The sequence below is a fragment of the Salvelinus alpinus genome, chromosome 20, assembly GCF_045679555.1.
Source record: "Salvelinus alpinus chromosome 20, SLU_Salpinus.1, whole genome shotgun sequence".
In the NCBI taxonomy this organism is placed as follows: domain Eukaryota; kingdom Metazoa; phylum Chordata; class Actinopteri; order Salmoniformes; family Salmonidae; genus Salvelinus; species Salvelinus alpinus.
This window is the reverse complement of record NC_092105.1, coordinates 41,025,778-41,046,217: the sequence shown is the minus strand read 5'-3', so window position 1 is coordinate 41,046,217 and position 20,440 is coordinate 41,025,778. Positions and strand designations below refer to the sequence as shown.

Genomic DNA, 20,440 nt, shown 5'->3' with positions numbered 1-20,440 from the left:
TGCCAAGCTTGTAGCATCATACCCAAGAAGACTCGAGGCTATAATCGCTGCCAAAGGTGCTTCAACAAAGTACTGAGTAAAGGGTCTGAATACTTATGTAAATGTGATATTTCAGCTTTTCTTTTTTTTTAACCTTTTTTTGCGTTGTCATTATGGGGTGTTGTGTGTAGATTGATTAAATCATTTTTTCCCCTCATCAATTTTGGAATAAGTTTGTAATGTAACAAAATGTCAAGGGGTCTGAATACTTTCCGAATGCACTGTACACTGAACAAAAATATAAATGCAACATGTAAAGTGTTGGTCCCATGTTTCATGAGCTGAAATAAAATATCTCTGAAATTTTATTTCCCTCAAATTTTGTGCACATTTTGTTTTTACATCCCTGTTAGTGAGCATTTATCATTTGCCAAGATAAGATGTCTGTAATAAAGCCCTTTTGTGGGGAAAAACGTATTCTTATTGGCTGGGCCTGGCTCCCCACTGGGTGGGCCTATGCCCTCCAAGGCCCACCTATGGCTACACCCATGCACAGTCATGTCAAATCCATAGATTAAGGCCTAATGAATTTATTGAAATTGACTGATTTCCTAATATGAAATGTAGCTCAGTCAAATCTTAGAAACTGTTGCATGTAGCGTTTATATTTTTAATCAGTATACTTTTACTCCGTACTATTTTCCCCTTACTTCTTCTCTAACTAAATATCCATAATTATCTAAATGGAATGCAGTACCTTATCTGTATTGTGTTGTATCCTTCTCTTATGGGTATCACATACTTTATGCAGCTATATGCAAAACATAAGCTAGAGAGATTGCATTTTGTTATAAACACTACCATTGCACCACGGCTATTGACCTATATTGTCTGATATGCAAGAGGCATTTTGATTTTGATGAAGCAAGTTTGTGACAGCAGGCATGAAAATAAACATACAAAACTATATATTTTAATAATCTGTGCCCAAGCTGTGCTGTTGTATTGAGGTCATATGCTAATGACATGTCTGACCCAGAATGCTCAGTCAAGACATGATACTAGAAAATAGGACATATAATTGAAGAAACATTTTGAAAAAATATCCCCTAACATATTTACTGTATCTCATGCATTGGTGAATAACTAATTATACTGTCCTAGAGTCATATTTCCTCCATAAACACATACCTGTTGTTCATCATAAACACAGGGTCAAATAGGCATTCCTGTGTAATTATCTTAAATCTTAAAGCCAACATTGTGTGGATTGGCTGAGCTGTGACTGAGATTGTATCTGATTAATATGTTTTATCCTGCACATAGTTTATAAAGCCTACATGCACATCTCCACCTTGAGTTTGTGCTTCTTGCTGATCGTTTTAAACGAATCAAGGGCTGAAAAAGCATTAGCAGGAGCCCATATTTCAGGTTTTACTCTATTGAAAATCATATGCACAGTCTCTCTAGATCCCTTGACAGTGTAGTAGTGGTGATGCTGTTGCATAGGTGATTTAAATATTGACTGGCTTTCATCAAGCTGCCCACTCAAGAAAAAGCTTCAAACTGGTTCAGGTTATCAGTCAACCTACCAGGGTGGTTACAAACAGCACAGGAATTAAATCATCAACATGTATCGATCAAATCTTTACTAATGCAGCAGAAATTTTCTTTAAAGCAGTATCTGAAATATATCGGATGTAGTGATCACAATATAGTAGCCATATCTATGAAAACCAAAGTTCCAAAGGCTGGGCCTAATATAGTGTATAAGAGGTCATACAATAAGTTTTGTAGTGATTCCTATGTTGTTGTGGTAAATAATATTTTTGAGTCTGTGGTGTGTAATGAGTAGCAACCAGACGCTGCACTTCTATGAAATTGTTTATTCCAGTTACACTTAAGCATGCACCCATTAAGAAAATGACTGTAAAAACTGTTAAATCCCTATGGATTGATGAGGAATAAAACATGGTATGGTTGAGAGGGATGAGGCAAAAGGAATGGCAAATAAGTCTGGCTGCACAACTGATTTGCAAGCGTACTTAAAATTGAGAAATCATGTGACTAAACTGAATATAAAGAGAAGAAACTATACTATGAAACAAAGATAAATGATAGCAAATGATAGTAAAAAGCTTTGGAGCACCTTAAATGAATTTTTGGGCAAACTCACTCCATCATTCATTGAATCAGATGGCTCATTCATCACAAAACCCACTAATATTGCAAATTACTTAATTGGCAAGATTTGCACATTTAGTCATGACATACCAGCAACAAACGCTGACACTACACATCCAAGTATAAATTAACAAATTATGAAAGAATTTTGAATACATTTTGAATTCCGTAAAGTGAGTGTGGAAGAGGATAAAAAAATTATTGCTGTCTAACAGCAATGACAAGCCACCAGGGTCTGACAACTGGGAATATTACTGAGGATATTAGCGAACGATATTGCCACTCCTATTTGTCATATCTTTAATCTAAGCCTACTAGAAAGTGTGTGCCCTCAGGCCTGGAGGGAAGCAAAAGTAATTCCCCTACCCAAGAATAGTAAAGCCCCTTTACCGGCTCAAATAGCCGACCAATCAGCCTGTTACCAACCCTTAGTAAACTTTTGGGAAAAATTGTGTTTGACCAGATACAATGCTATTTTACTGTAAGAACAATTGACAACAGACTTTCAGCACGCTTATAGGGAAAGACATTCAACAAGCACGGCACTTACACAAATGACCAATGATTGGCTGAGAGAAATTGATGATAAAAAGATTGTGGGAGCTGTTTTGTAAGACTTCAATGCGGCTGTTGACATTATCAATCACAATCTGCTGATGGAAAAACTTGTGTTGTGGCTTTACATCCCCTGCTATATTGTGGATAAAGAGTTACCTGTCTAACAGAACACAGAGGGTGTTCTTTAATGGACGCATCTCCAACATAATCCAGGTAGAATCAGGAATTCCACAGGGCAGCTGTCTAGGCCTCTTACTTTTTAAAATCTTTACTAAATGACTAGAGGTCGACCGATTAATCGGAATGGCCGATTAATTAGGGACGATTTCAAGTTTTCATAGCAATCGGAATACGGTATTTTTGGACACCGATTTGGCTGCTTGAAAAAAAATTTTTTTTTTTAACTAGGCAAGTCAGTTATGAACACATTCTTGTTTTCAATGACGGCCTAGGAACGGTGGGTTAACTGCCTTGTTCAGGGGCTGAACGACAGATTTTTACCTTGTCAGCTCAGGGATTTGTTTTTGCAACCTTCCGGTTACTAGTCCAACGCTCTAACCACCTGCCTTACATTGCACTCCACGAGGAGCCTGCGTGGCAGGCTGACTACCTGTTACGCGAGGGCAGCAAGAAGCCAAGGTAAGTTGCTAGCTAGCATTAAACTTATAAAAAACAATCAATCTTCACATAATCACTAGTTAACTATACATGGTTGATGATATTACTAGTTTATCTAGCGTGTCCTGCGTTGCAAATAATCGATGCGGTGCCTGTTAATTTCTCATCGAATCACAGCCTACTTTGCCAAACGGGTGATGATTTAGCACTGTCGTTGCACCAAACCTAACCATAAACATCAATGCCTTTCTTTAAATCAATACACAAGTACATATTTTAAACCTGCATATTTAGTTAATATTGCCTGCTAACATGAATTTCTTATAATTAGGGAAATTGTGTCACTTCTCTTGTGTTCCGTGCAAGCAGTCAGGGTATATGCAGCAGTTTGGGCCGCCTGGCTCGTTGCGAACTGTGTGAAGTCCATTTATTCCTAACAAAGACCGTAATTAATTTGACAGAATTGTACATAATTATGATATAACTTTGAAGGTTGTACAATGTAACAGCAATATTTAGACTTAGGGATGCCACTCGATAGATAAAATACGTAACGGTTCCGTATTTCACTGAAAGAATAAACGTTTTGTTTTCGAAATGATAGTTTCCGGATTCTACCATTTTAATGACCTAAGGCTCGTATTTCTGTGTGTTATTATGGTATAATTAAGTCTATGATTTGATATTTGATAGAGTAGTCTGACTGAGCGATGGTAGGCAGCAGCAGGCTCGTAAGCATTCATTCAAACAGCACATTCGTGCGTTTGCCAGCAGCTCTTCGCAATGCTTCTAGCATTGAGCTGTTTATGACTTCAAGCCTATCAACTCCCGAGATTAGGCTGGTGTAACCAATGTGAAATGGCTAGCTAGTTAGCGGGGTGCGCGCTAATAGCGTTTCAATCGGTGACGTCACTCGCTCTGAGACTTGGAGTAGTTGTTCCCCTTGCTCTGCAAGGGCCGCGGCTTTTGTGGAGCGATGGGTAACGATGCTTCGAGGGTGGCTGTTGTCAATGTATTCCTGGTTCGAGCCCAGGTAGGGGCGAGGAGAGGGACGGAAGCTATACTGTTACACTGGCAATACTAAAGTGCCTATAAGAACATCCAATAGTCAAAGGCATATGAAATACAAAAGGTATAGAGAGAAATAGTCCTATAATTCCTATAATAACTACAACCTAAAACTTCTTACCTGGGAATATTGAAGACTCATGTTAAAAGGAACCACCAGCTTTCATATGTTCTCATGTTCTGAGCAAGGAACTTAAACGTTAGCTTTTTTACATGGCACATATTGCACTTTTACTTTCTTCTCCAACACTTTGTTTTTGCATTATTTAAACCAAATTGAACATGTTTCATTATTTATTTGAGGCTAAATTGATTTTATCGATGTATTATATTAAGTTAAAATAAGTTTTCATTCAGTATTGTTGTAATTGTCATTATTACAAATAAATAAATAAAAATCGTCCGATTAATCGGTATCGGCTTTTTTTGGTCCTCCAATAACCGGTATCGGCATTGAAAAATCATAATCGGTCGACCTCTACTAATGACATGCCAATGGCCTTGAGTAAAGCCAGTCTGTCTATGTATGCGGATGACTCAACACTATACACATCAGCTACTCCAGCGAGTGAAATCCCTGCAAGACTTAACAAAGAGCTGCAGTTAGTTTCAGAATGGGTGGCAAGGAATAAGTTAGTCCTACATATTTCAAAAACTGAAAGCATTGTATTTGGGACAAATAATTCACTAAACCCTAAACCTCAACTAAAACTTGTAATAAATTATGTGGATATTGAGCAAATTGAGCAAGAAATTGAGCAAAAAACTGTCATGGTCCAAACATGTTGATACAACAGTAGCTAACAAGCGGTGCTCTGACTTTTTAACAACACTATCAACAAGGCAAGTCCTACAGGCACTAGTTTTGTCGCACCTGGACTACTGTTCAGTCGTGTGGTCAGGTGCCACAAAGAGGGACCTCGGGAAAATTACAATTGGCTCAGAACAGGGCAGCACGGCTGGCCCTTAAACGTACACGGAGAGCTAACATTAATAATATGCGTGTCAATCGCTCATGGCTCAAAGTGGAGGAGAAATTGACTTCATCACTACTTGTTCTTGTAAGTGTTGACATGCTGAATGCATCGAGGTGTCTGTTTAAACTACTAGCACACAGCTCAGACACCCATGCATACCCCACAAGACATGCCACCAGGTCTCTTCACAATCACCAAGTTAAGAACAGACTGTGAGGCGCACAGTACTACAAAGAGCCATGGCTACAAGGAACTCTATTCCACATCAGGTAACTGATGTAAGTAGTAGAATCAGATTTTAAAAACAGATAAAAATACACCTTATGGAACAGCAGGGACTGTGAAGAGAAACACACAGGCACAGACACACAAACACACATGGATTTTGTATTGTAGATATTAAATCGTAGAGTAGTGGCCTGAGGGAACACACTTAATGTGTTGTGAAAAGTGTTGTGAAATGTAATGTGATGTAATATTTTAAATTGTATATAACTGGCTTAATGTTGCTGGACCCCAGGAAGAGTAGCTGCTGACTTGGCAGCAGCGAATGGGGATCCTTAATAAATACAAATACACTACAATAGGAGCAACCTGGTCTCAGAGCATTTTGTATTATTCTGTACATAAATCCGTGACACTCATTTTAGTATGATATGTTATGTTTGGTATGGTTACATAAGACAGATGGTTATGTAAGGTAAAAACGAAAGGAAGGTGGTTGGTTGGGGTGGATGGGTAGGCATATAACGCAAATGTCTAGCAGCCCAAAGGCTGCAAGTTTGAATCTCATCACAGACAACATTTAACATTTTAGCTAATTAGCAACTTTTCAACTACTTGCTACTTTTTAGCTACTTTGCAACTACTTAGCTAACCCTTCCCCTAACCCTAACCTTAACGCTTTTAGCTAACTCTTAACCTAACCTTAACCATTTACCCTAACTACTAAACTTAACACTAACCCCTAGCCTTGCTAATGTTAGTGAGCTAGCTAACATTAGCCACCTAGCTAGAATTCGTAACATATCATACGTTTAGCAAATTCAAAACATATTGTACGTTTAGCAAATTCGTAACATATAATATGAATTGTAATGCTAAACATATCATATGAAATGGGTGATGGACATCCACAAATGAATACATACCATACGAAACTCAACATGCCTCAGATTTACATACAGAATAATATGAAATGCTCTGAGACCAGGTTAATAATGGACATTGGTGCAGGGAGTGGGCAGTGTATTTCTGATATTGTGAAGCTAGAGACAAGGGAACTGACTTTAGACACCTCAGCCTACGTTCCAAATGGCACCCTATTCCCTACATAGTGCACTACTTTTGACGAGGGCCCATAGGAAATAGGGCGTAATTTGGGACATATTCCTGTCTCTCTCTCACTCTCTCTCTCTGAAGCCTGGGGAGAGGACCTCGCCAGTCTTAGCTAACACTCAATATGGCGTCTCATTCCAAAGTGCTAGTGTTTTAATTGTCATCATACAGCACTGTGCAAACATCCACGCAACCCAGATGGCTAGGCTGATTTTTGTCTTGTGGGAGATTCAGCTATGTGCCAATAGCCAGACTGTCTGGGCGACTAGGGCCATTAAAGCCATACAATGAGATTGCACAGTGAAGAAAAAGAAGAAGAAGAACCCTAAACCACTAAAGATCTTCTGCCATGTTAGCAGTCCAAGGTTGGGCTTAACCTCATAAATCACTGGTGTGAGACACGGCCATAAACAGCAACCTTTAGAGGCAAGCAGGGTCTCAGCTGGGCTCCCTGAGGAGAAGCTGTGGCCTGGATGATTATAGATCTACAGATGATGTCGACGGAGGATTCCTGCAACCAAGCATGTGGCAGAGGGAACATAAACACAACGCTGATGGATTTCACATTCAATGGCACTGTTTAAAAATAAATTATACATGAAAAGGCCACAGAGGAATATGTTTGGCGAGGGGGTCAGAGGGGACTAGCTCTCTCTCTCATAATCATGGGTTCAGGAATAAGAGAATGCTCAAGGTAATTTTGTCAAAATTGAGTTATTGACATAGCCTTGTTCTGTTCAATTTTCTCCTCTGTATAGTACTCTAAATACCCAAATTCATGTTGTTAAGTTCAAAAGAATTACAAGATTATTTTTTTTGACACCATTCAAATCAATGAGGGTTCGGAACATTAAAGCCAATTATCTCAGAATCATCTTTTGCAGATAGAACCTTATAGTCCTAAGCTTTCGGTACATCAATCTGCACACAAAATCAAAATATATGCATTACATACTAACTATGAAATAATTGAAATATGGCCTCTTAGGTGGAGGGGGCATATTTATATTCAAACACTCAACGTTTCTGAGGCACCAATAACAAAATGATATAATCTACATACTTACTTATCCATGGTCAGATCATGGTCAAATTAAATTGAAAAGGAGAACAACAAAGAGTCCAAGATAATTGGAAAGTCACGTGCACAAGGAACCATGCACCAATTAAACACAAAGGAATCCATTTAAGGAAATGTAGCACATCTACAGATTTATGCAAATCAGACTTTCGAAATGCGCTCTGTACATTTGTTAACTTGCAGTTGCCTGAGGCTGTAGACTGCTCCACACACATGAAAGGAAAGGAGGGAGTCAGACCAGCCCACTGCTGTACACGGAGGGAGCTTGCCTGCCTGCTGCAGCTAGCACAGGGACCATTGATCTATCTCCTCCTCCTCACAGAACAATAGAGGAAACGCCAGCGCTGTCTTTTATCAATGCAGTTCCAGGGATAAGTGAGATAGAGGCTAATGCCAAGCATTAGGATGTTTAGGGTGATATTATATCAAACTGGGCTGCTCTGTTCCATTTCATAACATCGATAATGTATCGACATACAACTCCAAATAATATTAGTTCAGAGTTGCTAAGGGGGATGTTGTCATTACAATTCAATGATGGGTAAATAAAATAACATTATGTTGTATGCACCCAATATGGTTGGTTATTGTTTGGTTATTTTCAAAGGCAGTTTGTGTATAAAAAAAGCAGGTAATTGTATTATTTACATTTCCTCTTTTAAACATGTATTTATAAAATGTTATAGTATTACTAAAAGGCAAAAGCTGATACTTTGTGTTGAGTTGATGCCTGCAAGAAGCAGCACATGAATTCATCTGACATTAGTCCGACAACATACACTGAGTATACAAAACATTAAGAACCGCTGCTCTTTCCATGACAGGTGAATCCAGGTGAAAGCTATGATCCCTCATTGATGTCACTTGTTAAATCCACTTCAATCAGTGTAGATGAAGGGGAGGAAACAGGTTAAAGAAGGATTTTTAAGCCTTGAGACAATTGAGACATGCATTGACAAAATATTGAAGTGCTTTGAACACTAAGTGCCAGGCGCATCGGTTTGTGTCAAGAACTGCAACGCTGCTGGGTTTTTCACACTCAAACAATTTCCTGCATGTATCAAGAATGGTCCACCACCCAAAGGACATCCACCCAACTGTGGGAAGCATTGGAGTCAACATTGGGAGGGGGGGCAACTCAATATTAGGAAGGTGTTCACTGTATATCAATCCCTTTTGTCTGCCATAATTAGTCAACCGAATGATGCACATACAGTTAAACTTGTTGGTGTAATCCCAGTCATGCACTGTGGAGGCATAATCAGGTACTTTCACCCTAGTTGTCAATCACAATCCTCAGCCAAATTATTCATAAAAGCATATTTTATTTATGGGTGCATTTTCCCATGCTACCTAAAAGTTTGCATAAGCCCTAGCTCTGGCAGAGACTGAACTGCCAAGACTCCTCACAGAGACATAGATGCTTTCATCTCTCATACAAGCGGAGGGAGCCAAGGTGGTGTTGCTCCATGTTAGGCAGACATCCTTATGATTTATATATAGTAGGATCTGCTGAGATCTTCAAGCATTTTTACATGTAAAACATTAGCTCTGTTATTTGGGAAAATTCATAAAGCAGGTTACAATGTAGTTGTAGGTAGACAGTGCAAATCTAATTATTTTCATCTGAAATGAGAGTGCAAGAAAGAAAAGATTTCAACTTGAAGATGTATTTTATTTGTACTAGAAATAATCTAAATAGACCAAATGAAAACATAGCCTTTGTAGGCTAAAAACGATATGCAGCTCTCACATCTCAGAGGCTAAATTTAGCCTAATTAACCAACTCCATCCTAATGGATACGGACTCCTGCAAGCCGTCTCGGAGATAGAAATAGAGTCATCACCACCAGACATATACAGAACATCATAATTTTACTCACATGATTTTCTTTGTCACTAGAATGTCTACTGTAAATGAAAATCGAATACAGTCCATGATGTTTAATGCAGGGGGATGCAAAAATATGATCACATAGTTATACTCATATAAATATAATGATTGTTTTAATGACGTGGTTATGCTAAATCAACACTTGATGATTCACACATTTACTGTAAAAATATATATATTAATTTGACAGTATTGCAACATTTCTGACTAATGATCTGACAAAATAAAAACATATACCACAATGGTAGTCAATTTACCAAAGAGTTTCCCCCCACAATAAAACTGGTTGCCATAGCGATGGCAGGCATAATGAGCAGATTAACTGCATGCTGGAAATCATTTGTTGAGAATTTATTCAGAGAAATGTGACATCCCCAAACTCGTAGGAATAGGAAAAGAGGTGCTCTTTATTTTCCTTGGAATCAAAACAAATTGAGAAAAAATTCACTTCCAAATGAAAACATAAGTATGCAGGCCCATTACCAATGAGAGTACATCAAATGAGATAGCATAATTATGGTTATAGGTTATAGTTGGCATAATTATGGTACTGTATCTATCACCTTCAGAGTTATTAACAGTAGTAAAATGCAGGATTTCCAGGGCAATATGTTTATGTGGGCTGGGCTCCAGTAACTAACTGTTCATGTCAGATCCTAGTCATTTATTTCCAGTGACACAAAATAAACTACAAGACATAGATGGGTTGGGCCAGTAACCGAAAGGTTGCTGGATCGAATCCCCGAGCTGACAAGGTAAAAATCTGTCATTCTGCCCCTGAGCAAGCCAGTTAACCCACTGTTCCCCGGGCGCCGAAGACGTGGATGTCGATTAAGGCAGCCCCCCGCACCTCTCTGATTCAGAGGGGTTGGGTTAAATGCGGAAGACACATTTCAGTTGAATACATTCAGTTGGACAACTGACTAGGTATCCCCCTTTCCCTTACCTTCTAAATAGAACCATCACTTTAAGCTCATCTAAATAAAATGAGAGAAAAACCCATTTCAAGTCAACCTATAATAAGCAGGAGAGAGAAAGCACTTTCCACATTGATGTCATGGCAACATCTCATGGGAGCCAGCCAAACCCTGAACAACCTCGCTAGCCTGCACAGAGCCAGACCAAAGACCCTCAAGGACTACTCACATCATAGACATTGAGATTAGAAAACAACATTCCTTCTGAGAGTGAGACAATTATTCTGTTTATATGAGGTGATATTTGTGCCGTTTGACTTAATTCAATACTGGAATACATATTAAGTCGATTGAATGGATTGAGATGGTCTTCCATTTTCAAGAGGGGGATTTTTTCATTAAATTTAGTTGAGACATTAAAGCCTTCAGGTGAGAAAATAAGAATATCATCGAATCATTGATTCTCCAAGATAGATTTTTTAAAAAGTGTAATTGTTTTTTTGTGATTTTGTTCCCTGAACAATAAATGTCCTGTTCAGCCTACAGACATGCTTCCTACAGGGCAGAACATTCCAACTGATAAACAAGATGTGAACCGGTGATCCAAAGCACAAGCTACTCCCTACCCAAAACAATCTTCTAGCTTGACCTTTTTGCCTGTTTTACAAGTCACTATGAATGGAGCTGCAGGTCAACTTTAAAGCCAAGCATGTATCCCTGTCATTTCCACATAAAAGGATGCCAAATTGATTTGGCTCTGAATGTGAACCTCCGTGTAAAGACTACTCACCCGCGCTGGAGTCATGCAGGGAGATTCTACTCTGTACTGTTATCTTTAAAAGCCGTGCCACCTTCCCTGTGAATCTTTAATGGACCCCATTCAATGTGACAGAGCCCAAGCCATCTGTGCTACAATATGTAATAGCAACACATGGCAGATTCAATGTACCAGATTAATGATCCAGCCTAGCACCCAGTAAATACATTTAGTGAATGTTTCGATGTCCCTTAACTATGTCACATGTACTAATTCAATTACATTGCTGACCGATTGGATACACAAACAGATGGATCAGGGAGGACAAAATTCACAGCCAAGGTAAGAGAAGGAGCTCCACTCTTGTCTCACAAATCGCTTTGCTGGAATGTGTGTGTGTGTGTGTGTGTGTGTGTGTTGCACAGAGCTGTCTCAGTGGCTCCTTCCTGTTTGACAAAAGAGGATGGTTGAGGGACAACAAAGAGGTAGTGCTGGATAATGAGGCACGTTGCCATATTCAAACCCAGTTCACTGCTTTACTGGCGCAGCGTGTCTTCCCAGCTGCTGCCAATGCTGACCTCCAATTACATGACCTTTGCTATCTAACCCATTTTGATAAGGCATTGAATAATCAGCCTTGCAATTATACCTAAAATCTAATGCTATTTTTCATTTTTTTAAACAACTAATTGACCGACGTCGATTAAAATATTGAAATTCAATTTAGCTTTTTTTTCTGAGCTCAATGCACAATTTCTCTAGAGATAAATCAGATCAAGCCCGAACAGGGCGATGTATGAGTTATAGTTTCCAACAGGCCAATATTCTACATAGTTTAGTGCAGAAAACGTGGTAATTGACTACAATGCCCATAATCCATTGCATTCCTACTTGTCCGGTCTGTGTGGGCAAGGAGACGGAGAGAAGAGAGAAGAACGCGCGATTGAGAGGGATAGAGAGCAATTGCTTTGCGAGGTATCTCTACCTGAAAATACATGATCTATATGATTGACGGTTGGTATTCAGCAGTCATAAAAGTATACCTCATTTACTTTGAAGAACTACAAAATAGTGATTTTGTCAGACAGCGTAGGCAGCAGCTCTATAGAGATGAGATGATGACTTGGAATGAAATAATAAAGTCATCAAATAAAACGAATGTAATATACACAACTGAAATATTTTAGTAAAGTAATGTAAATAAATTATGGTTAATAAGCCAAACAAATAATCAAAACTGAATTATTATTTTTATGTTTTATTTTTTTAAATAATCTAACCGAAACCGACCTCAAAAAGCACAAATGTTTTGGTCTTCTAAAATGGCACTCATCATACTGATGTATACAGCTGCTTGGTAAAGCCTGTATTGTGTCTGTTGAAGAAAATAAAGGCACATCCACCATCAAGGACGACCTTTTCAGCCATTATCAACAAGGCCCTATAATGTAAGCCACTGGGTGTTTCCCCGCATCAAAAGCCATTGGGAAACTATTTCATGTACTGTAGATTCTGACACATTGCAGCATGTATTAAGTACCTAATGTCTTATTATAATCTCATAATGATCATGACTGAATAACAGCCAATATGCACATATCATAGATGTTACAATGTGTTTGTATTCATTTAATTTACCAGAAGCTGTGCCTTGTCTAACAATTCCTGACTACTGTAGAGTTGTTTCTATTTCATAACCAGTCTGTGTTGAGTAGACACTGTAACACAGTTGTCTCTCTGAATATCAAGATCAAGTCTTAAGATAGCTCGTTGAGATATTTTGTAGCAAAACTGCAACAGCTGTGCAAGCTTTTAATTGATTCTCAGAGCCAACAAATTCTACCAAAGGCAGGTGGCATCACATTTCTGCATTCCACAGAAAAACATGACATGTCAGACAGTATAAAAGAGAGAGACAATATACTTAGCTAGTCTTACCTTAAATAAAATATGTAGGTATGCTGTAGCGAGTTGTCTCTATTCTGTGGAAGAGAATAAATTAATTTAGATGTAAATGAGCCTAGAGTCAACTATTATTTCCAGAGGCAGTGTAGCAACCAGGGTGCCACATAAAATCAGGTTGAAAGTGACTATAAAATATAACCACCAATGAACTCGAGGTGATACAGGTAACAGAGAACAGGGTGCATTACATAATTTTTCACTGGGAAGGTCTGTAAAGATTGAATAATAGTCACAGCAAAATAACTACTGTAAATGAATAAACTGTTCAGTTAAACATGGAAAATGTCTCTTATCAAGCCAGCAAGCTATGTTCTAGGAAAAAATATATTGAAAATGTATGTTGATTAAAATCATGGTAATAGCCTATTGGCAGTGCTCTTTCTGCACTAACCCTCTCAGTAAGAGAGAGAGAGGGAGATCTCCCAGTGGAGGCAGGAGTAGAGTGTGCACTATGTCTGACACAGATGCATGTTCTCCAGGAGGACTCTGCAGGGAGCCAGCCTCTCCCTCTCACACTCCCAAATTTCACTGCTCTGCATGGGAGCATTTTAGCTACTTGGGTTCACATGTGTATGTACAGATACTAATAACACACACAGCCATGCATTTAAACACGCACACGCGCGCGCCACACACACACGCACACGCACGCACACGCACACACACACACACACACACACGATATTCAATTATATGCCCCAATATATACACAGATCATACCGTCAATGAAAACTGTAACCAAACACATGATTTAACTCTATGCCAGATTGATGAGGATAATGACGTTCAAGTTGCGGCACTTACCATTCATTTCATGTTTCAGCCTTTGCAATGCCTGCTTGTTCAATGACGTCCCTCTCTCTGAGTAGCCTAATTAAGCATCTAAATTATACTGTTTTTTTTCTTTTGAATGTCATTCACTCCATTCATAAAAAAAGCTTTTTTAGGTGCACACTAATTAAGATTTGCCTACCTGGCACAGTCGTGTCGCATCCACAGTGCACATTCATAGGCAGTTCTTCCGGTTTCTCTTGGAACAATGGTGCAGCATCGGTCTGACAGATACATCAGCAACGTGACTTCCCTTAACCAATCATTTCACATGGTTTAAGGAATCAGGAATCGTCCTCTCAAACCTTTGTACACGATTTTGCGTACTGTAGGCAAAAAGCTGGGAAGACAATGTGCATCAATGCTAGCAACTATAGCCAACGGCAATATGGCGTTTATACACTCAACTTGGATACAATTGTATCTTTTAAAGTCAACGGTGTCGAACTTGGTGTATGCATAACCTCGTCCCACGGAAGTGTCTGCGAACGATATTAGTGTATAAATTACAATTAAAAAATAATCACATGGTGTTGTTCTCCTACCACATTTAATTTCAATTGAAGGTATTCATAAATAACCTATGAATATAGTCACTACCATCTTATCTGTTTTAATGCTCAATGTATTATGTTATTGACAAAACATTCTAGGGGAGAGGGGCAAATTGAGCTATTTTTTACATTCAGAATCACTCTGTCAAGGGAAATATAGTATTCATTCTAACAAAGATATCTGTATATTTCAGGATGTTGGGTATGCCTGGAATAATGTAAACATTACAGGTTTGGAAACATTGCTTGTCCCCCCAAAAAGTGGTCTCTTGGCACAATTTACCCCGGTATGGGGTAAGTTTAGCCTCGGGACAGGGTAAGTTAAGCCACCTACAAATTTCTGTACTTAATGAAATATTACCACTACCTTGTCTATCTGTATTTCCCAAACACAATTCAACACAATCACAATAGCGTTTGTCTTTTAATAATTTTAAGCATCTTTTAAATCTGCACTATGTAACTTTTTGGGGCGACTTGACCAAATTCACATAGAAATGTGAGTTATAGATCTGTCATTCCCATTGAAAGCAAGTCTAAGAAGCGGAAGATATGTTCTATGTGCACTATTTCTATGCTTCCTGTTCTTAACTTTCGTTTTTGCTTTTACTTTCAGTTTTGTACACCATCTTAAAACAGCTGAAAATACAATATTTTTGGTTATTGAAAATATATTTCACAGAGGTTTAGATGGTACAATGATTCTCAACACTATATATTGATTGTTTTGTCAAACTGAAATGAGCTGAACTATTAGAATTTTAGGAAAATGGGGGAGAGATTTCTGCATATTAACACCTAACAAACACTGTTTTTTAATCACTTTTAGCATAGGCCAGGCCCTATTGTTACCTCATATGAAGAAAGCACTTCAATTTGCTAAACTCACCATTGGCTCAACTTACCCCAAGGCAAACATTTTGACTATATTAGCCCACATAGCTACAAGGATGCACTTTCATGTTAGGTTTAGGACCTCATATTGAAGCTTTTAGAGACCCCAACTGATGTATAGAACAATTATCTACTTTGGTTTAGATACAAGCGTCATGTAACCTCTAACACAAAACATTAATTTGAGTTGGTAAAAATCGTTTTTTGGACCTAGCTTGCTTACCACTTTTTCTATATAGTTTCTTCCTTCACAGACTCCATAAAATGATGGCCTCTTCCTACATATTTGGTCAAATTAATTTTGTGTATGGTTTCCTTTTTTATTTTTTTATTTTTTATTTAACCTTTATTTAACCAGGTAGGCAAATTGAGAACACGTTCTCATTTACAATTGCGACCTGGCCAAGATAAAGCAAAGCAGTTCGACACATACAACAACACATAGTTACACATGGAGTAAAACAAACATATAGTCAATAATACAGTGAAAAAAAAATAAAAAATAAGTCTATATACAATGTGAGCAAGTGAGGTGAGATAAGGGAGGTGAAGGCAAACAAATATATGTATAAATAAATAAAAATATAAAAGGCCATGGAGGCGAAGTGAGTACAACACAGCAAGTAAAATAAAAACAAAAAAAAAACAATGGAATGGTTGGTTTGCAGTGGAAGAAAGTGCAAAGTAGAGACAGAAATAATGGGGTGCAAAGGAGCAAAATAAATTAATAAATAAATACAGTAGGTAAAGAGGTAGTTGTTTGGGCTAAATTGTAGATGGGTTATGTACAGGTGCAGTAATCTATGAGCTGCTCTGACAGCTGGTGCTTAAAGCTAGTGAGGGAGATAGGTGTTTCCAGTTTCAGAGATTTTTGTAGTTCGTTCCAGTCATTGGCAGCAGAGAACTGGAAGGAGAGGCGTCCAAAGGAAGAATTGGTTTTGGGGGTGACTAGAGAGATATACCTGCTGGAGCGCGTGCTACAGGTAGGTGCTGCTATGGTGACCAGCGAGCTGAGATAAGGGGGGACTTTACCTAGCAGGGTCTTGTAGATGACCTGGAACCAGTGGGTTTGGCGACGAGTATGAAGCGAGGGCCAGCCAACGAGAGTGTACAGGTCGCAGTGGTGGGTAGTATATGGGGCTTTGGTGACAAAACGGATGGCACTGTGATAGACTGCATCCAATTTATTGAGTAGGGTTTTGGAGGCTATTTTGTAAATGACATCACCGAAGTCGAGGATTGGTAGGATGGTCAGTTTTACAAGGGTATGTTTGGCAGCATGAGTAAAGGATGCTTTGTTGCGGAATAGGAAGCCAATTCTAGATTTGACTTTGGATTGGAGATGTTTGATGTGAGTCTGGAAGGAGAGTTTACAGTCTAACCAGACACCTAGGTATTTGTAGGTGTCCACATATTCTAAAAACAAAAGGGGCTCCTAGAAACAAAGGGGGCTCAACTTATCCTTTTGGCTCAACTTAGCGGACTCTCCCCTATTAGTATAAATTACATAGACCTAGAAAGAAATGTTTCTATAGTCTACACCAAAATTGTGTGTGTACACGATGTTAAGTATTTGGAAAATTATCAAAACCATAGCCTCATGTTTACCACCAAGATCTGCCTTGACTTAAGTTTCTGACTGTTGCAGATTGCTGAAGTACACTGCCATCTAGTGGATACTATATGAAGATACATTACTTTCTCAAAACGTGTGAGAGATGTTTACCACAGTATTGCACACCCTCTATTGATCAATTCCATCCAGGCCTATGGAAGAAGGGACTCAGAAGACCGACTTCTTTGTGATCCTAAGTCAAAGACGGTACACGTGTGCAGTAGCCTATGCATTTCAATCTAAGTAGACACCCAAGTTCTATGTACACAATGCTCTCTCTAACACCATGGTACCTGGGTGGGGGATGTGCTTCTCTGAAAGAACAGTAGATGATGCTAGTAGTTCACTTACAGCAGGGATGTGTAGAAATACTCCATATGTTATGGTACTCATTCATTATGCAGTGATCATTACTTTTGAAATGTTTTCCTTATTTTACACATTCTCATTTACAGCAACGACCTGGGGAATAGTTACATTTTCAGTACTGTTTCCTGTACTATTGTATAAAGAGCAATTTATCGACAAGAGGCCTGCATAGAGATTACACATATCATTCACTGTAAATTACCAATTAACATCCAATTGGTTTGGACTATTTGTGTATTATGAACTAAATGATTACATTGTGTAAGTTCATCGTTTCAATTGGATGAATACTGTAGTCATAAATGGTTTAAATGAGGGAAAACCATAAGGGAACCAGTGTCGTCACACTACTCAGATAATGTGTAATTCTCTGACACAGGTGAAACAGTGTCTGGGTAGTAGATTATATTGTAGAAGGACTGTAACTAACATGCTATTGGCCATTTCACTGTCACTGCATTCTCCCAGCATTGTCATTGGGCTAAAATAGACCCCCCCCCCCCCCCCCCCACACCCACACCAAATAAACAAACATCTAATCATTCAGACTCCATAGCTCCCATAGCTCATTTACATTGGCACTCAAGCGAGTCTGCAGCAATTGTTAAAAATACTTTTTGTGATACATTGCAGTGACTACAGTATGAATTGTGTGAAGATCTACCATTATATAATATTGTGTTTTATTAGTACTACCAGAAAAAAAACGATTTACTCTACTACTTAGATTAATGAAGGGAACTAAATGTTTTAAATTCATGTTATGTTTTGTAATTCCCCCATCCTTGTTTTACTCAGGGTGGCTATTTGTTTTGGCATCTCCATTAGAATTTATCTGAAGTATTTCCTCTGTAGTGCTTATTAGCCCCTGGCACATTACAAAATCGTATAATTATAACCGATGTGTTTATATTCTATGAGAAACAAGGTGCTCATTATTGACTTCATTAATTTCAATGTTTGAGACATTAATGACAGCTGTGCTATTATGACTAATGGTGAAAAGTCTGTATTTGCCTGTTAATGCCGTGTGTAGTAGTATCTTAATTGTCTTTGGTCTAGCTGCCTCCGGGGTGTGTAACACAAGCATTCTGAATAGATAGAGTATCCAGCTCACCCTGCTCTGGCCTGTCCTGAATTATGCAATCATCTCAAGTGAACTGAGGATATCTGGTGTCCTTCCATCACCGTTGTATTTTGGAGACATATGTCCATGGTCGTGCATTAGGATGAAACCTCTTTTCAGTCACAGCAAGTAATGTCTACATTTAGGGAACATTTAAAGTTATCCTGAGAGTTACAGTATGGTCAAGTTGAAACTTTAACATTGACGTATGAAATGTGGTGTAAAAAAGAGTGTCGAACACAGTAGAATTTCAGGGTGTGTGTGTCTGTGTGTGTGTGTGTGCTCTTCAGAGGTCTTTTGTTCAAAGCCAGTCAGTTAGCTCAGTCTGTTGAAAGAGACCTCTCAGACTTCATAGAAAGTGGAACCCTGTGGAGTGTACTGACCTGTGTCCTCCCTCCCCATACATTTAGTCTGTGTACCTGGACCAGGCCGATACAGTTTCCCAACAATGGAAATTCAATCAACCTGAGTATCAACCTGCATAAGTGAGAGGAGCCCTGACCACAAACACTCGCGTCTCTCTCCAAACCACAAGTGGCCACTGCCTATTAGGGCTGGGAATTGCCAGGGACCTCATGATACGATATTATCATGATACTTCGGTGCCGATACAATATGTATTGCGATTCTCACGATTCTATATGTATTGTGATTCGATATTGTGATTGTATTGCGATTCGATGTTCCAAACATATTGCTCACCATATGTCTGCTGCAGAGGCACAGGATAGTTTGTTTTGGTGCAGGTACAACTAGTGCAAAAATACTATTGCAATATTGTCACAACTATACAATATATTGTCAAAAGTAATATCCCGAAATGTAACTGTATAGTTTTTCCCCCACATCACTACTGCCTATAATAGACCGGTTACGGGAGAACTCCAAGTGAACAAGAAGATAAGGGAGGTTCAGTATTTCAGAGGTAAGACTGAAGAATCCCTCAGCACAGCAAACTGTAAGTATGTTGTTCTCTCATGTTATCAAAATACTTGTATTTTTATTTATTCAAGTTATGGAGATATGGCATTTGGATCATTTTGTAGAAAAGCTTTATGTAACTTGAGATATGCTGTATGGATTGTATGTCTCTAGAGCAGGTCTAAATTGAAATGCACTCATAAAATAAATAGAGACAAAGTGGAGTTCTGAATGAATTTGTCTCAATATAAGTGCACCATTTCTTTCTGTGACACCATAAACATTTATGGAAGTGTGTAATTTATATGCATAAAAGCAGCAGGCCCACTGTTACCGAGCTCTTTTTTTTCTATAAGCCATCATTATAGCTAACCTAACTTAGTAGGCATAAAAGCAATGCCTGAAACTAGATCCCCTGCAAACTGGTCTTGACTAGAAGAAAAAAAACTGTCAGGGGAGGTTCTCTTCTGCACTGTTCAACCAATCCAGTGAATGTGGAGGAGGAGTTAAGATGGAGTGTATCGTCCAAAATCAGAAGTTTTCTTTCCATTTCAGCTGAAAACCGGAACATCCGGATGTTGGGGACTCGGCAGAGGCTATACACCAGCAAACATGATATCCTCTTTCATGTTTCATCCATCCCACCTTTTACAATCATAAGTACTCGACATAAAAGCACTAGGGATAGTGTCAAAACCTGAGCAAGTGATGAGGTTACCTAAACAAAACATGGCCTGAGTGCCGTTATAAGTACACGAGTAGTACATTACCGCACACAATCTTCATTCAACATT

At 38.7% G+C, this 20,440-nt stretch overlaps 1 protein-coding gene across 2 annotated transcripts in view; it reads right to left on the bottom strand.

Moving 5' to 3' along the window:
• Positions 1-14,444, bottom strand: part of LOC139546898 (cysteine/serine-rich nuclear protein 3-like) — a 32,654-nt gene extending 18,210 nt beyond the window's left edge. Inside the window, exons 1-2 of one of the 2 annotated variants that reach the window (XM_071355822.1) lie at positions 14,310-14,444; positions 13,310-13,353 (exon numbers count right to left, since the gene is read on the bottom strand). The gene's annotated coding sequence lies outside the window, so the exon portion shown is untranslated. Of the gene's footprint in view, positions 1-13,309; positions 13,354-14,140 lie in introns of both variants that reach the window. The other variant, XM_071355821.1, reaches the window with a different exon arrangement.
• Between the last annotated feature and the right edge of the window lie 5,996 nt (positions 14,445-20,440).